Source organism: Solanum dulcamara, chromosome 1 (assembly GCF_947179165.1).
Source record: "Solanum dulcamara chromosome 1, daSolDulc1.2, whole genome shotgun sequence".
NCBI classification, from domain to species: Eukaryota; Viridiplantae; Streptophyta; class Magnoliopsida; order Solanales; family Solanaceae; genus Solanum; species Solanum dulcamara.
The window spans coordinates 54,073,104-54,093,238 of record NC_077237.1 but is presented as its reverse complement, the minus strand read 5'-3'; the positions used below and the strand labels follow the sequence as shown (position 1 = coordinate 54,093,238).

Sequence of the window (20,135 nt, the reverse complement as noted above, 5' to 3'; positions counted from 1 at the left end):
GGGGTATCAAGCTTCTAAGCCATACTATGAAAGTGTGGGAAAGAGTGGTGGAGATGAGGGTTAGGAGAGGCGTGTCTATTTCAGAAAACCAGTTTGGATTTATGCCGGGACGCTCAACTACTGAAGCTATCCATCTTATGAGGAGACTGGTGGAGCAGTATAGGGAGAGAAAGAGAGACTTGCATATGGTATTCATTGATCTAGAAAAGGCTTACGATAAAGTTCCACGAGAAATACTATGGAGATGTTTGGAGGATAAAGGTATACCGGTGGCGTACATTAGAGTGATCAATGATATGTATGAGGGCGCCAAAACCAGGGTAAGGACAGTAGGAGGAGACTCAGAGCACTTTCCAGTTGTGATGGGGTTACATCAAGGATCAGCCCTTAGTCCGTTTTTATTTGCCTTGGTGATGGATGTATTGACGCGACAAATTCAAGGTGAGGTGCCATGGTGTATGCTTTTTGCGGACGATATAGTCCTGATCGATGAGACTCGTAGCGGAGTTAACGCTAAGCTGGAGGATTGGAGACACACCTTGGAGTCTAAAGGGTTTAAGCTGAGTAGGACCAAGACAGAGTACTTAGAGTGCAAGTTCAGTGAGACACCCCATGAGGTTGGCGCGAAAGTTATGCTTGGTGACCAGGCCATCCAAAAGAAAGGTAGTTTCAAGTACCTAGGGTCTATCATGCAAGGCAGCGGGGAGATTGAAGACGATGTCACACATTGTATTGGGGCAGGGTGGATGAAATGGAGGCTCGCTTCCGGGGTGCTCTGTGACAAGAAGGTGCAACCACAACTTAAGGGCAAGTTCTACAAAGTGGTTGTTAGACCGGCTATGTTATATGGGGCGGAGTGTTGGCCAATTAAGGTCTCTCACGTCCAAAAGATGAAAGTAGCCGAGATGAGAATGTTGAGATGGATGTGTGGGCATACCAGGAGCGACATGATTAGAAACGAGGCTATTCGGGATAAGGTAGGAGTGGCCTCAGTGGAAGACAAGATGCGGGAAATGCGACTTAGGTGGTTTGGGCATGTGAAGAGGAGAGACACAGATGCCCCAGTGAGGAGGTGTGAGAGGTTGGCCATGGATGGATTCAGAAGAGGTAGGGGTAGGCCGAAAAAATATTGGGGAGAGGTGATTAGACAAGACATGATGCAGTTACAGCTTACCGAGGACATGACCTTAGATAGGAGTGTGTGGAGGACCCGCATTCGGATAGAAGACTAATACATAGTCGCGTTATCCTACCCTATTAGTAGGCGCATTAGCGCACTATAATTTCCTTTGTGGAGGACTCAGATTAGGATTAAAGGCTAAGTGATTCATCTTTTGCACCATAGTAGTTGTAGTTCTGCTCATTGTTTATTGCCTTTTGATTTCTGCATTGTATTGCTGTTTATAGTTGTGGCGCCGTTGTACTTTGACTGTCTTATCTATCTTATCTTATCTTATCTTATCTTATTTATTTATTTATTTATTGTAGTTATGCCTCTTTCTTCCCGTACCACTCTACCACGACTTTCCCTTTTGCTATTCCTGTTTTCATCTTGTTTTTTATATGTTTGCCCCTATCTGACCTTTTATCTTATCCTCTCTTAAAGCCGAGGGTCTTTCGAAAACAGCCGCCCTACATTTCAAGGTGGAGGTTAGGTCTGCATACACTCTACCCTCTTCAGACCCCACATTATGGGATTATACTGGGTTTGTTGTTGTTGTTATTCCTATGATTCCCACTTTGTTTTTCCATTCCCGTGAATGAATCCACACGTTGGGTACTTCACGTTGCCATTTGTTCTTCCTTCCAAATTGTTTCTTTGATACCAAATGAAAATATGATTTCTGCTCGTCGCCAAATCTAAAAGATGAAGAGTTTTACTCTGCAAAGCGTTGCTATTTCGGAGAACGACAAAGGTAGGCCTTCTTTTTTCTTTCTTAGATTTGCAAACATTTGTTTCCCTTGATTTGTTGCAGATGTGTGCTTGTTGGGTTCGTTGGATGTGAGAAAAATATGCAATTTTCCTTGAGTTTGTTCTATTGAATAAATTTCTTATTCTATTTTTTACAGTTTTCTCCGTTGAGTATGCATGCCACCTGTTTGCAATAATGCCTAATCCAAATTGATTGCGTTAGAATTGAGATGAATTCATATTTGAACATCCATTAATGAGTATATTGTTTGTTTGATTGTAATCCTCTGTTTGTTTTGCAAAAACTTGGTGAATTTCCATACTGCTGTTGAAGATTTTATGAAAGTTTCAACATATGAAACATAGCACGATATATATAGAAAAAGAATGAGAAGTACCTGTTGTTCTTATTTGATTAAAAAAAGTGAAACACCAAAATCACTTTGTATTGTAATATTCATCTGCTCATGTTAAATATTATTACCAAGGCTATAGCGAGCGAATTCTAACCTCATATCACATGAAAAGTTAAAATTAAAAAGTTCCAAAAAAAAAATAATCTTTTCCGTAAAAATGACTCGCTATAAGCCAAACACCATAAAATATATGTACCTAATGAATTAAAGAATTCCTGAATAAGGAACAAATCTTTTCCCTTAATTGACCCGCTGTAAGGCCAGTCCCATAAATTATATTTACTTAATTACACAACGTCAACCTCCATATTCTGCACCACAACTATACATTAATTTCTCCAGAAAACGCCTACATACTAAGGATATCAAAACCTATCCATTCCATCCCAATATCTCATGCTTATTTTTCTCTTCTTCTGTAGTAGCTCCCAAAGTAGGTTGTCCTCTTTAGCATGATTCTGCTCTTTCACTACAAGCTTTATTACAGAACAACAATTTGCAAATGATAACATAGTCAGAACTCAATAGCACTAAGGGGTCGTTTGGTTTGAACACTAGTTATGATCTGATAAGTTATGCTGGAATTATTTTTTATTGATTGTTTGGTTTGTTGTATTCAAAATAATATGCATTACATAAATTTTAAGAACAAGTTGTTTGTTTACAAAAATACCCTTCACTTTATTTAGTTTTTTATATTTTCTTTGCAAGTTTTAGTTATTCATTCTTAAAAATAAAATTTTCATCTTATTTAGCTTAAATATTTTTGTGTGTGCATTCTCATGATGGTACCATATGTATTTAAAAATAAACATTCATCTTAAATTTATTAAAGTAAAAGAGGATTTATTATTTATATCACTTCATTTAAACACATATCACTCTTAAATTATAAAATAATAAAGTTTTTATTTTTGTTGATATATAAAATACAAGCTTTCAAGTGACTAAAAAAATATATAATTAAAAATATCTAATTTAGTAGAGAAATCAAAATATAAGAAACATAAGAATTAGTCAAATAAAAAATATATTTGTATAGTCTAATTTTTTAATTAAAAATATAAAAAAATTATCATAAAAATAAGAAGTAATTGAGATTGTAAATGTTATTATACATGGTATTAAAAAAATAATGTGAATATATATGAATGTGAAAAGTGATGTATAAAAATGGTTTAAAGAGATATTTTTGTCATTTTCTCTATTTTATCCCAGGAGAAATTATCCCGAGATTACTATACCGCCCAAGAGAAGAGTTAACTTATCCTTGTACTAATTATTAACTCCGGAATAAGTTATTACGGACTACCAACCAAACAACAAATTAAGTGACACTATAATTTAATCCCAGGACTATTTGATGTTATCCTTCACACCAAACGACCCCTAAGGTATAAGTGGTGAGATAAATAATCTTATGGCTGCCTAATACCTCCAACCAAACAGAAAATAAAATAATCCTGATATTATTATTCCTTATACCTCACACCAAATGACTCTTAAAAGAATTAGCAAGTGAGTAGAGATAATATTTTCCAAATACCGATCCTACCCAAACTCAGTAGCACTAAAAGGATTAGCAAGTGAGCAGAGATAATATTTCCCAAATACAGCTCCTACCCAAACCAGTTTATAACAAATTTTCATTTCGACAATTGAAATACAAATTAGAAAAATAGATTTTTATTGAAGTTATAATATTACAAAATATAGAAAGGGTAGAGAAATGGGATTGAGAAAAGCATATGTGAGTGGATGACTATTCTCTATTATAAATTCCACCCATACTAAGATGTTTACTATAACATTTCTTTTAAAGCATATGTACATTCTCAGAAATGTGTATTCTTCAGTCCAAACGATCATTGAATTCGTTAAGTTTGGAAACATAACAATTTTAAATTCCTTCAATAAAGAGATGAAGATCAGAATAGGAAATATAATGAGCTACAAAGATTTTGGCATAAGACCATCAAATCCATACAGTTATAGCAAGTGAGAGTCACCAAATTTAGTAGCATTCTTGACTTGACACATAGTATTCAAAAGTAAGAACACATTTGAATCTTGTAGTCTTAAATTAAAGATCTGTAAAATATATCAAATTGTCTTAATTGCAAAGTTTAAAGAAGAGAAGCGAAGTACCATTAAAGACGTGGAAAATTTGAGGCAAGAATTGATTAGTCACTAAAGCTCTCTATGCTTGTCTCTTGTATTTGTACCCTTTGTGCCATATCTTGCGCTTTTGTCTAACAAATTGTGCTGTTATTATCCTAATATCTCCTTAAATAAAGGCAAGACAATGAACCTTTTAGGTTGAACGATTTATTACTCCTATCAGTTTGATTTCCTTTCTGTTCAAAGGGTGTTACCACGTTAATGAGGAGTTTATTGTTGTTGATTTTCCTACTGCTAACTGACAAAAATTGGAAAAGGACATACTAATTGATACTAACAACCAAACATGCAAGGTTCTTGCAATTTTCAATAAAACAAAGATGTTTTACTATACATGCTTGTTGGACTCTAAATTTTTTCTAATAAATTGCATGTTCAAATTCAATTTCAAATTTCAAAATTTAAATTTTCAAATTTTAAACTTCAAAATTCATAGCCAATAGCTTTTTTTTTACCTTAATTTTTGAATTTTAATTGTTTGTAGTATTAGTTGAAAACTACAATGATGTTAGTAAGCTTAATGTATGATGTACAAGATGATTAAAATTTCTAAACTATGCTTTACTAGAATGATATCGAGAATCTATCAACTGTATCTACATATGATACTGTGAAGAATATATTTGATGATTCCTTTCTGCCTTCCCAATATGTTGATCAGAGCACACCTATTATCTTGAATTTTGTGGCGAGTCTTTGTTAGGTGTTTCTACTGATGTTGTTACTTCTTGGGGTGCCAATGCAAACTGATTTAGAAATCTAAGTTGTAGTTAATATATTTTTTGTTACTTAATATTTTATTGGTAATTATATGAAAACTTTTCATTACCTTGGTTGGATAGGAAAGTGGTATGTTTAATAGTATTATCTATGCTATTCCTCTGAAAGAACTATAGCAGCAAGAAAATCGTGGATGTGTGTCTGCTGCATCAAAACTATATCACTTTGTATTTGTTCTCTATGCATTGGAGCATATATTAACAATTTCCTGACTTAACTCTATATATTAATTGCACCTCAACTAATGCACTAGGTACATTGCTAGAAAGGTCATTTTATGCATCTAAAGGGTGTAAACGACACTTATTTGCACTAGATACTTATCTCTTTGACAACTCAAAAGTTCGAATAATATGATCCTCAATTTTTAAGTGTGTTTTCCCCTTCCATTTCATTCTAAACATATGTCCAATCTTCTTCTCATTCCTGTCAATTAGTATTTGAAACTGTCACGACCCCAACCTGTCGTGACTGACACCCACAATACTTATTCCAGTTGGAAAATCATTTCTACAACCCAACTTATCAATTTAAGAAATAAATATTAAAAATCTTGCAGAAGTATGAATATAACCAAAAAATAGTACTGAGTTTCCATAAACTCAGCCAACAATTTTAATAACTATAAAAATGCAAAAGTCAACACATTCTAGGAACTGAAAGTCGTTTGTACCAAAACTCTAACCAGTGTCAATGTAAAAAAAGGGGAAACACTTCCCAAACAGAAGTCAAAATACTAAACAGTGTCTAAGCATCCGATTCCCGAAAGAAGGACTAGATTAATGGAAAAGTCCACGGTAGCATGATAGAATAGCTAACCCTTGGACTTCGAACAAACTTCTAATCCTCCAACCGAGGTCTCTCCGTAGTCGGTTGAATATGCCCTGTACTCAATGAAAAGGCAGAGCAAGAGTAGTATCAGTACACAAAAAAATGATGTATGGTAGGATCACGCGGTTAGCCAGTAAGCGGATCATGGACAAGTAAATTCAACACAATAGGCATATTCATATACGGAATAAGTCAACCACATCTCAATATCACAACTCAATGTCTTCCATATGCTATAATTTCACACAAGGGTCTTCTCAAGGGACCTACAAACAATCAACTTTATGCCGAAACGTGACACCCGATCCAAGTATGTGTCGGAACGTGACACCCGATCCAAATATATGTCGGAACATGATATCGATCCAAATTATATGTCAGAATGTGACACCTAATCCCAAGATATCACAATCACAAGAACATTCAATGTTTACAATATTTATACCACAAAGAATAGGTTTATCACAATAACAGACCAGCAATTGATCATTTCACACATAATCTAGAATGTTTTCCTATTCATATACACACATGCATATCATGAAGTAATTTAACAAGTATATGAAACACATACGGGAAACTAGACCATCACTTACCTCAAATTTAAGCTTTCACAACTTACAATGTAAGAGCCTTCCTTTTTCGGGTTCGTTCTTCTCGTTCTTGGTCTAGAAAATATTAAATATATATCAAGGATCAATACAATGGCCTAAATATCATAAAATATAACACAATTCACACCGTAGGCCAAACCCATGATCCTAACCCCACCCTAGGGCTATTTTCCATCATAGATTTTCAGTTCAAACCCTCCCCCAATGATTATCACTTATATTTCTAGTTTCTAAGAATCAAAGTATGAATCTAGGGAGTTAAAACCTTACCTTAAGCGTGGAAATTCGTGGAAAATAAATGGAAATTGCCTTAGGTCGCCTCTTGGGGTTTTAAAAACTAAATGTTGCAGAAAAGACCATTTATGCTCTTTTTCACGACTAAGTCGCGACTGTCCCGCTCTTACGGGAATAATCCATCTTTGGTGGGATATGCGGGAACAATGAACTCAGAGTTTGTGCTCTAAGCCCCTATTTTACAACACACCCCTTTCAAAGACGTATTAAAATATATTCTTCATGTCAACTTCGATTTCGGGAGTTTACTCGCCCAAATGCGATTCCGCGATGCCTTAAATGCTCTGTATCGTCTTGGCTATCATCCTTTCAAATAAAATTATAAATTTTACCTCCCATCATTAATGTGATCACCCTAGACTTCACCTAACTCAGAATTCATTATAGTCTGGCCTAGGCTCAAATTTTACAAAGTTACTACACGAAGTTTTTTGGCCCGAAATCCTTCCCCATTGGCCTATCCCTAACGACGGGAACGTGTCATTACAATAGATACCAATTTATCCATCACTCGTCTCCAAGTGACTAACTAGGGAAAATAGGGCTAAAGTAAAGATAGAGTAGTACCTGTTTCGTCGAACAGTTGAGGATACTTCTCTCGCTTGTCTTTCTCAGTCTCCTAAGTAGCTTCCTCTACCGAATGATGTTTCTATTGCACTTTAACCATATTGAGCTCCTTAGTCCTCAATTTCTGGATGACACGATCAAGAATTGCAACTGGCTCTTCCTCATACCGAAGTTCCTTGTCTAATAATATCGAGTTCTATTTAATGATGTATTCTCCATCCCCATGGTACTTTTTCAACATAGAAACATGGAACACCGGGTGTACCCTAGACAAGCTAGGTAGTAAGGCTAACCTATACGCCACTGGCCCTACATAATCAAGAATTTTAAAAGGACCAATATAGCGAGGGTTGAGTTTGCCCTTCTTGCCAAACATCATCACCCCTTTAATGGGTGATACTTTTAGAAGTGCTTGCTCACCAGACTCGAAGGTCATATCCCTCACCTTGCGATCAACATACTCCTTCTGATGACTTTGAGCCTCTAGAAGCTTAGCTTGGATGCTTCTTACTTTATCTTGAGCATCCCTTACTAAGTCAACCCCCAATGGCTCCACTTCCCCAACTTTAAACCACCATATGGGAGACCTGCATCCCCTCCCATATAGGGCTTCGAATGGTGCCATATCAATACTAGCGTGGTAGCTATTGTTGTAGGAGAATTCACACAAGGGAAAGAATTTGTCCCAATGTCCCCCAAAGTCTATCACACATGCCCTCAACATATCTTCCAGCACTTGGATTGTCCTTTCTGACTGCCCGTCCGTCTGTGGATGGGAAGCTGTGTTGAAAGTGAGTTGAGTACCTAACTCTTCATGCAACTTACCCCAAAATGTGGAAGTGAACTGCGTACCACAGTCTGAAATGATAGAAAGGGGCACCCTGTGTAGCCTTACTATCTCCTTCACATAAATTCTGGCAAACTGTTGTATATTGTAATCCACTCTAACCAGAATAAAGTGTGTTGCCTTCGTTAACCTGTCAACCACCACCCAAATAGAGTCATGCTTTTTCAAAGTCTTAGGAAGTCCCACCATGAAATCCATGGCTATTCTCTCCCACTTCCATTTAAGAATGAACATTCTTTGCAACAAACCTATAGGTCTTTGGTGCTCATACTTCACCTGTTGGCAGTTTTGACACTTGGCTACATATTCAGCTATATGTTTCTTTATACCTAGCCACCAATATAGCCGTTTCAAGTCTTGATAAATCTTAGTCACTCCAGGGTGAATAGTGTATCGTGAACTATGAGATTCAAACAAGATCTTTTGAATTAGTCCATCTACCCGGGGAGCACAACTTCTTCCCCAAAAATAAAGCACCCCACCTGCATCTAGTATTGAGTCTGGAGCCCATGAACACCTTCCCTCCAATTTCATTTAAGTATACATCCTCAAACTGCTTGTTCTTGATCTTTTCTATGAAAGTGGGCCTTAGATCAACTCCGACCATTATCCCACCTTTCTCTGAGATGCCTATCCTCATGAATCTGCCCTCCAAAGCCTGAATTTCTCTAGCCAGAGGCCGTTTACGGGCCCCCAAACAAGCTAAACTGCCCATGCTCACCAGCTTCCAACTTAATGCATCTGCTACCACATTAGCCTTGCCTGGATGGTACTGGATAGTGACATCATAGTCCTTAAGCAACTCCATCCACCTTCCCTGTCTCAAATTCAAGTCCTTCTGAGTGAACACGTGTTGTAAGTTGCGGTGATCAGTAAAAACCTCACACTTAACATCGTACAAATAATATCTCCAGATTTTTAGTGCAACCGCTACCGCTGCCAACTCCAAGTCATGATTCGAGGAGTTCCTCTCATGCACCTTTAATTGTCGCGAAGCATATGCTACAACATTCTTATGCTGCATCAACACAACACCCAAACCAAAATGTGAAGCATCACAATAAATAATGAAATCTTTACCTTCGACCAACAGGGTCAAAATTGGTGCTATGGTAAGGAGAGTTTTGAGCTTTTGGAGGCTCTCTTCACACTTGTCAGTCCACTCGAATGGTACTTTCTTTTTAGTCAACCTGGTCAAGTGAGTAGCAATAGAAGCAAAGTTTTTCACGAACCGACGATAGTAACTGGCCAGTCCCACAAAAATTCTAAACTTTATCACAGAACTAGGCCTAGCCCAATTCTTAACTGCCTCAATCTTTTGTGGGTCCACCATTGCTCTTTCTTTTAAAACAACATGGCCTAAAAAGGCAATTAAAGGCAGCCAAAATTCACACTTAGACAATTTCGCATACAACCTTTGTCTTCCTAAAACTCCCAACACAATTCGAAAATGATCTGCATATTCCTATTCACTCTTTGAATACACCAATATATCATCTATAAACACTATCACGAACGAATCCAGGAACGGTTTGAACACCCCATTCATCAAACTCATGAAGGCTGCAGGTGCATTGGTCAACCCAAAGGTCATTACTAAAAATTCATAGTGCCCATACTTGGTCCTAAAAACTGGTTTGGGTACATCCTCAGGTCTAATTTTCAACTGATGATATCCAGACCTAAAATCAATCTTTAAGAAGACTGAAGCACCTTGTAACTAGTCAAATAGGTCATCAATATGAGGCAAATGGATTTATTTCTGATGGTAACCTTATTCAACTGTCGGTAGTCAATGCACATTCTCATACTACCATTCTTTTTCTTGACAAACAACACTAGAGCACCCACTAGGACGAATGACCCCTTATAAAGAAGCTTCTAAATCTGAGCCTTAAGCTTTCTCAACTCTACCAGAGCCATACAATAGGGAGGAATGGAAATTGGACGAGTACCCGGCTCTAAATCAATGCAGAAGTCCATGTCTCGGTCAGGATGCATACCAGGCAAGTCTGAAGGGAAAACCTCTAGAGATTCACACACTACTGGAATAGACTCAATAGAAGGAGACTCTGCCCCACCATTTTTCTAACTTGGAGAAATGATATAACCTTAGTTGGCGTAGGCTTGTACACCCCTTCCTACTCTAACCTTTCCCTCCCCGGGATCTCTAGAGCCATAGTCTTTGAATTGCAATTAAGTATAGAAAATTAAGGGGACAACCAAGTCATGCCTAAGATCACATCAAAATCTGTCATATCTAGGATCACTAAGTCAATCCAAGTCTGGTATCCCATAAACACAACAGAACAAGAACGATACACATGGGCGTCTATGACTAACTCTCCAACAGAGGTAGAAACATGAACAGGGGCATCCAATATATCACACAATGTATCAAAACCCAAGGCATATCTTACAGACACATAGAAATAAGTGGAACCCATATCAAATAAAAAGTAGCCATCCGGTCACAAACAAGTATAGTACCTGTGATAACTGCGTTAGATGCTTCTTCCTCGATCTTGCCTGGAAATGCATAAAACTGAGTCCGGTCATCCTGACGGGCCACCTCCCTGCCTGGATGGACTGTTCCCTGACCTGTACTACTACTGCCCTACCCCTACGGTCTTTCAAATTTCCTTCTCGCCCACTTTATTGACGTCCTCTGCCAGTGTTCCCTCCGGCTGTTAGGACTACCACTCTGGTTTACTGGGGTGCTGAAACTATCATGCGGGGGTGAGGGCACTCCCTCCATATATGACCCGACTCTCCATAGTTAAAACACCGGCAATTAAAAGAAGGGCGGCTACCTGGAAGTGATGCTCTCTGGCCCTCATGGGCCTGATGCTATTGCGAAGTACCTGAAAAGCTGCCAGTGGAAGTGGGCAGTGCTGACTAAATTGGCCGGGTAGCAATCACCGGTCTGCCTGACCCTCTGCAATAAAACCCCTCGAAGCTACCTACACTCTTGAGCTTTTTAGCCAAACCCTTGGCGTACCCATCCATCCTCACACCTTCAGCTTTCTTAACAAAATTTGTGACCTCGTTGAAGCTCCTGCCGGACGAACTCATATGAAGAGAAAGTACCTGCAACTTAGCGTTCAACCCCTTCACGAATAGCCGGATCCTCTCCTCCTCAGTAGTGACCAGCTGAGTAGCATACCTAGACAATGCATGAAATTTGGCCTCGTAAGCAGCCACTAACAACCCTCTCTGTTCAAGGGCCATAAACTCATCCTTCTTTCTGTCCCTCAGGGTACGGGGGCACATACTTCTCTAAAAATAGGGCATGGAATTGATCCCAAGTGAGTGGGGGCGACGCAGACGAACGACACTCCACATAGGCTCTCCACCACTACTTGGCCTCTCCCTGTAGTTGGAAAGTCACAAACTTCACTCCATGCTGATACACTATGCCCAGCTTGTGTAGCCTCTCATAGCAATCAAGAATAAACTCGTAGGCATCCTCATTTTCAGTACCATAGAAAACTAGAGGTTTGAGCTTGAGGAATTTGGTGAGCATGTCATGCTCAGTACCAGTCATCATATGACCCATTAGTGGCCTGAAGAATGTATTTGTGCCTATCACTTCATCTGTTGTCTGATTTGTAGCAGCAAATGGACCATCAATAGGAACTGGTGCTGCGGGCATGATGGGGATGGCGCCAGTGCCAGCTAGCCCACTCAGGAATGCCATGATCTGCTGGGCCAAGATTGGATTCAGAGGGGAGATACCAACAACCTCAGTTTGGGTACCCTCCTCTTGTTTTGCCCTCTTTTGTTCCTCTCTAGCTTCTACCTCTCCCTCAAACTTATTCTGGGGAGCCGCTAGTGCTAGTTAGCCCACTCAGGAATGCCATGATCTGCTGGGCCAAGATTGGATTCAGAGGGGGGATACCAACAGCCTCAGTTTGGGTACCCTCCTCTTGTTTTGCCCTCTCTTGTTCCTCTCTAGCTTCTACCTCTCCCTCAAACTCATTCTGGGGAGCTGAAGGGGCCTCACCTACCAACATCTCCTCATTAGGGACCTCTACTTTGGCAGGTGCTTCCCTCCCTCTGCCCCTGCCTCGCCTACCTCTCCTTCCTCTCCGTATGCCACGCCCTCGAATGACTGGCTCTTCTTCGGGCTTAATTGGATCTACTAGCACGTTGTAACATGTGTTAATCATCTGCGGACAAGAGATTGAAAGCGATTAGATACCAATTTGGATCACCAGATACCAATTGAAATCATGTTATGGCACGAAGGAAGACAATGAAACTTTTCCTAAAATCCTGTAGCCTCTCGAAGAAAAGTACAGACGTCGCCGTACCGTTTTGCAAGACTCTACTAGACTCATTTTGGTATGACGAGATTAACGAACCTAGGCTTTGATACGAACTTAGTCACAACCCCAATCTGCCATTACTGACACCCACAATACTTATTCTAGTGGAAGAACCATTTCTACAGCCTAGTTTATCAACTTAAAAAATAAATATTAAAAATGTAGCAGAAGCAGGAATATAATTAGAAAATAATACTGAGTTCCCATAAACTCAGCCAATAATTTTAATAACTACGAAAATGCGGAAGTCAACATATTCTAGGAATTAGAAGTTGTCCGTACCAAAACTCTAACTAGTGTCAATGTAAAAAAAGGGGAAACACTTCCCAAACAGAAGTCAAACTACTAAACATTGTCTAAACGTTTAAGTCCCGAAAGGACTAGATTAATGGAAAAGTCCATGACAGCATGATAGAATAGCTAACCCTGGACTTCGAACAAACTTCTAATCCTGCAACCGAGGTCTCTCCGCAGTCGGCTGAATATGCCCTGTACTCAACGAAAAGGCAGAGCAAGAGTAGTATCAGTACACAAAAACAATGATGTACTGGTAGAATTGCGCGGTTAGCCAGTAAGCGGATCATAGACAAGTAAATTCAACACAATAGGCATATTCATATACGAAATAAGTCAACCACATCTTAATGTCTTCCACATGCTATAATTTCTCATAAGGATCCTTTCAAGGGACCTACAAACAATCAACTTTGTGTCGAAACGTGACACCCGATCCAAGTATGTGTCGGAACGTGATATCCGATCTAAATATGTGTCGAAATGTGACACCGATCCAAATTATATGTTGGAATGTGACACCTAATCCCAAGATATCACAATCACAAGAACATTCAATGTTTACAATATTTATACCACAAAGAATAGGTTTATCACAATAACAAACCAGCAATTGATCATTTCACACATAATCTAGAATGTTTTCCTATTCATATACACACATGCATATCATGAAGTAATTTAACAAGTATATGAAACACATACGGGAAACTAGACCATCACCTACCTCAAATTTAAGCTTTCACAACCTTACAATGCAAGAGCCTTCCCTTTTCGGGTTCGTTCTTCTCGTTCTTGGTCTAGAAAATATTAAATATATATCAAAGATCAATACAATGGCCTAAATATCATGAAATATAACACATTTCACACCTAGGCCAAACCCATGATCCTTACCCCAACCTAGGGCTATTTTCCACCATAGATTTTTAGTTCAAACTCTCCCCAATGATTATCACCCATACTTCTAGTTTCTAAGAATCAAAATATGAATCTAGGGAGTAAAAACCTTACCTTAAGCATGCAAATCCATGGAAAATCAATAGAAATCACCCTAGGTTGCCTTTTGGGGTTTTAGAAACTTATTGTTGTAGAAATAATCGTTTCTAGTCTTTTTCACGATTTAAGTCGCGATTGTCTTGCTCTAGCGTGATAGATCCTACTCTGGCGCTCTGGCGAGATATGCGGGAATAGTGAGCTCGGAGTTTGTGCTCCAAGGCCCCATTTCACTACACACCCCCTTTCAAAGATGTATTAAAATAAACTCTTCACGCCAACTTCGATTCTGGAAATTTTACTCGCCCGAATGCGATTCCGCGAAGTCGTAAATGCTCCGTATCGTCTTGGCTATCAGCCTGTCAAATCAATTTATAAATTTGAGCTCCCATAATTTACGTGATCATCCTAAACTTCACCTAACTCATAATTCGTCCAAGTCTGGCCTAGACTTAAATTTTTTGAAATTACTACCTGAAGTTTTCTGGCCCGAAATCCTTCTCTATTGGCCTATCCCTAACGACAGAAACAGGTCGTTACAGAAACTTTATGTGCTTTCCATTTTTCCTTATGATCTTTTTAATGGAAAATAAGATATATTAGGAATTTTAATTTGGATATTCATAGTTTGATTTTAAGGTCTTCTGTACCTGCTACTGATTAATTTTCAATGGAATATATATTTTTCTATCTTTCTATATTATAGCTTCGATGAAACGTATATGTTCAACTTTATTTATTTTCAAATAACTTATTACAACATTATGCAATTGACACAGGTGTATCATTAACTACAAAATTCAACACAAAAAGTCAAATTGATCCACCTTATCCACAACGTCAACAACTACAAGAATGGTACTACATTATTTCTTTATATACTCTCATTATCTCTTCCTATGTCTTAATACTCTCAACAACTATCATTTGAATTATGTAAAGGGTCATCGAGAACTGTGGAATGCTTGTTTCCTTTACTTTGAGAAGTACATCCAGATTATGATTTCTCATCTCCAATCCAGTGGATTAAGAAGCAGTACATGATCTTGGGCGTATTTATGCGCCCAATAGTCAACATAATCTATAGTTGTAGCTTAGTTTGAGAATGAATATTCGAAGTTTATTGCATTTTTAGAGTCGTTTGTATGTGCTTGAGCTAACCAACATGATTAGGTGCTTTCAGGGCTAAAACTTGAAGAATGGACCTTAAAAAGGCATCATCAAAGCATGAGATGGAAGTAAGAGTTTTAAGAGTAAAGTTGGGAAGCAAAATTGTAGAATTTGAATTGGCTTAAAGAAAGTTTGCGTCACTCAGATGCTCCATGAATGAAGGCTTGAATTTAATGGAAATCTTCGCTTAACTAGTTGAGTTCGCGCCAGGATGAGCAATGTAATTTCGCCGAGGAGCTAAAGGTTGCAAAATTGTGAAGGAAAGAAATAAGCCCGCGTCGCAGACTTCAGTGTCAGTTGTTGATTTTTGCAAATTTCAAGACTAAAAATAGCATACCTGTAGTTTTTATTATTTACTCAGTCTTTTGTTTTGGAGAACGTCTGGAACAACGAATAATACTTCTTAGGGTTATTATTTCTTACCCTCTTCCTTAATTTCTACTTGTTGAATGGTCATTAAACATGTCTGGTGATTCAAAATATGAGTGGTTAACTTTTCCTATTCTAGGACTGTAGCCACAAGATTATGGTATAATATTACTCTTCTTTGGTTGATAATGGGTTTTTGTTCATGATTACTCCTGCATTTATAATTTTACTATTTTAATGTCTGGCCAACATTAGGATAAATTTGTTGTCTACCTTGAACTCGAAAGACAAATAGAAGATAGAACATGGAATGTGGGGAACATGTTTGTTCTAGGATTAACTAGGATGATTCTTGTATAAGATGCCCGTGACGCATATATATACACCATGTTTGATTATTAAATAGGATGATTACGTTAATGCATTTTTGTTGGTTCACGCTTATCCCCGCTCAACGATGTAGTTAGGTTGTCAACAAAGCTAGACAATTAGAGGTTGGAAGACCATAATTGTAATATTAACCCTGTAAATCAGTAATTTAATGAATCATTAGATACCGAAGTAAGTATTATTATTCCTGGCATCTATAAATTCTCCAACCCTGAAATTCATTTTAAACTGATTAAATCTCTAGTGAAATCATTGAATCTTCTTTAGTAGTAGTTTTTACAATTGTTTGAAATTAGAAGTAACAAAACATCTCAACTATTTACAACACACGCAATTAATTTAGTTTATTTAAAAGTAATTAAAATCCTATTTAAAGTCTTTTGGATTAGACAATCCGGTTCTGAAAAGAGTCACTTTACTACTCTTGAGACCGCACACACTTGTGTGTGCTTTGGTAGCAATAAGTTTTTGGCGCCATAGCCGAAAACTTTAAATTTTGCAATTGATTCTTTTTGAAGTTTCTTTATTATTTATGCTAGTGTTGACATTCAAGCTATGATTTCTTGCAAGTATTCTTAAATAGTACACTGGATAGGAGTGGGAAATTTGTGGATCCGCTGGCTGAACCTGAAAGATTTTTACATTAACAAAGGAGAAGAGCGGCCTTGTAGTACCCTGTGCCACAAATCAACGTGAAATTTGATCAAGGGGCACCCATAGAGAGACCAGCCGAGGTTTCTGTGAATATGGCAGTAAGAACGATTAGGGATGTGGCAACCCCTCGAGCCACAATTGTTACCAATTGCATCCAGAAACCGCCTGCTGTAGGTAGATTGAAACAAAAGCAGAATATGGTGCAACTCTTGCACACTAATGGTTATTTCACTGGATTGCCACATGAGGATCCCCAAGTTCATTTACAAAACTTCTTTGAGATCAATGACACTTATACACCAACTGGAGTGTCACCAAACTATGCAATATTAACCTTGTTTCCCTTTTCTCTGTTGGGGAAGCAAGGAGGTGGCTGAAGTCGAAATCGCCAAACTTAATCACTTCTTGGGATGAGTTGGTCCAAAAGTTTCTGATAAGAGTTCTTCCTATCTGCTAAGAAGTGAAATTTTTAGTTTTAAATAGAAATCTGGGGAAAATTTGTACCAAGCCTTGGACAAGTTTAAATCTGTACTCATTAGTTGTCCTCACCATCATAAGCTAACGAGGTGTTGGTCCATACCTTCATTGAAGGGTTGGAACCCCATACCAAGATTCTTCTTGACTCTGTTGCGGGTGGATAGACTTTGGAGAATACATATGATGAGCTCTATGCACTGCTTAATCACATATCTCAGGGAAATCCTGGGTGGAATGGCGGGAGCTCTAGGCTTGTGGTACAGAAACAGGTAGGGATGTTGGACGTTGATGCTGTGATAGTCTTGACAGCTCAAATTTCAGCAATGCAGAATATGATGACCACACATTTTAACAACTTAGCATTGGGGCAGCAACAAGCTCCAGTAAATGTGGTACAACAGCAACCAACATGATATGAGGTGTGTGGCAGTAGTGAACACATGTCTAAGTATTGTGGAGCAAATCCTGAATTGGTAAGTATTTCTAACTTTTGATATTTTTTAGGGCCCTAAGTAAAGTCCATGACGGGGATTAAAATTCAGCAGTTCTTATTTTAAATATTTTGAGGCGCTTAACAGTTGAGTCTGCGACGTCTCCGCGTTGTAGACTTGAGGTCCAAATTCTGGCATTTCATTACAAAATAGGTTTTAACCCATTTTCACCTAAATTCCCGGCCCCATTCCCCTTTTATTTCCCAAATCCGCCCATATCCCCTAAATTCCTGTCAATACACCCACTATTTTTCCCTCTACCAAAAGCCCTAGTTTTCTTTTCTTCTCTCAAATCCGTATCGCTCCCTCGATTTTCAACAAGTTTTTTCTATCTAGTTATCTAAAATACTCAATGTATGTTTCTCTCTGTTGGTTGAAAATCAGAGGAACTAGCATAAGGGTGCCAAAATTTCACCCTTTATTCTTGAATTTTTGTTGGAAAAGTGTCAAAATTGTCATGTAGAAAGAGATTAGCTCTTTGAATATATTATTGAGTGCCTATGATTTTTGAATCTTGTTGAATTGAAACCCTAAATTGGGAGATTGTTAAAAAATGGGGGAAATTATGCTCATATGCTAAAATCATGTGAATTCTTGAGTAGCATAATTGTTTAAATGTGGGTATGTTGATACATTGTTAATGGGATTGTCTTGAAGTCTTGAGTAGAGACAATAGGATACATTCTAAAGTAATATGTTAAGTGTGGGTTGAGGATATGATTGTACTTAATTGTAATAAAAAAAGAGGAAGCTTGAATACCCTCGTGGGATTATTGATGCATGAAAAGTGATTTTTCCTTGAATTCTTGAGTAGAGGCTCAATTGTACTTATCGAGTGTGATTGTTATTGGCATTTGAGAATGCATGTCGTTAAACTATATTGAAAAAGGAAAGTCTAAGCACCTTAAAATGTTATGCATTCTATGAGAACATCCAAGTGTGGGGTGGTCGGGTATTTATGCATGTCTCTTGTTTGAAGTCATAAATTGGAGGTAATTATGTGGTTTGGTGGTTATATGCAGGTAATCATGTCTTCTACCCATCGACCGGGAAAAGAGCCAACCACCAGCAGTTACAAGAGAGATAGAGGTGTCCTTACAGGACCACCCGCACCTACAGTCCCACGAGGGCGGTCACGCCGTTATGGACTAAAGGCGCTGAACCAAGCTAGAAAAAATTAGTACAAATGCCACATCGAGTCCAAATACTTTCTGGATGTGTCGCTTGAAGATAAAAGCGTAGAAAGAGAGTTTCCATAAATTATACGAAGACTCGTGGAGCTTAACATAGGGTTCCCATTTTTGGATCAAAAGGAGTGCAACTTGCACATAATGAGGGTGTTTTGCGCGAATTTCCAACCAGACACCCAAACTCACTATGTTACAGTGCGAGGAGTTGATGTCCCATTGTCTCCCATGGTCAGTTAAGAGATTTTGATAACCTCCGAGTTTTCTCTGACACACTGACAGGGCTAAACATTTACCCACCATATCAGGATATCAGGCACACCCTCTGCGGGCCTCAATCTATAGCTAAATAGGTACAACACGGGCACAAAGAGTTTTACCTCTTTTGTCCCTATGCTCACAGGAATAAGGAGGCAAAAGTTTGGGTCAAAATTGTGATGCACTCCCTCATATCGGGATGCACTTCACAGAGGTCACAAGGGACCATGTATGCCTTATATATGCCCTAATGAAGGGTGTAGAGATCAATGTTGGAGCTGCCCTAAAGTCCTCCATGAGGAAGGAAAGTGTGCACCTGGGTGGAGGGTATGCCTTCAGTGTTTGATCACTTTGTTGTGCTGAAGATCAGGGGTGCTTGAAGAGACCCTAGATTACATGGCACATCTCACCTCGTAGCCCTTTGATGTCACCAAGACTAAAGGGCCAAACCTCTCTTATGGGCCCACTCTCACTTCAGTAGAGTGGGCAAAGAGAGATGAGTTGATCATGGCCTATATGTATGGGTTAGAAATGCTTCGTCATAGGATTGGGTGCTGACCATCCACCATAGAAGAACTAAGAGAGGTGGAGAACCGATATCCACTCAATGATCATGAAAGTCCTATGCTCGGAATCGTGCCCCAATTCTTCGAGCCTACTTATGATGATGTCCCTACTAATGAGGACAAATAGGAGACTGGGTCCGATGTTGAGTCCAATCTCGAAGGTAAAGAGGTCACCCCTTTGGCCCTTGAGGATCCTAATGCTGCACAGGACATGGATGAGTAAACAGGCAATCTCCTACCTCACTTTTATTTTATGTTGCTATTTTGTCGCACTAAGGACAATGCTGCAATTTTAAGTGTGGGGTGGGGGGTTGATGCTTGTTTAATTATAAATACTCTATCTTATAGTTTTTTTGTTGGGTTTTTTTGTTTATTTTGGGTTCTGGGGCATTTATTTTCGGTTGTTTGGCCATGGATAGTCTTTTTGAACCGTACATAAAAAGGAGATTAGAGTGTCATAGGATTAAGTAAAAGTCATAATTGAGTAACATTTCCCTATGATGGATGAAT

General features: G+C 38.5%; 1 long non-coding RNA gene across 1 annotated transcript; it reads left to right on the top strand.

Moving 5' to 3' along the window:
• The first annotated feature begins 1,721 nt into the window (after positions 1-1,721).
• LOC129888053 (uncharacterized) lies at positions 1,722-15,753 on the top strand. The gene is made up of 3 exons (XR_008766531.1): positions 1,722-1,916; positions 14,843-14,921; positions 15,237-15,753. It is a non-coding gene; the product is annotated as an uncharacterized LOC129888053 (long non-coding RNA).
• Positions 15,754-20,135: the final 4,382 nt, after the last annotated feature.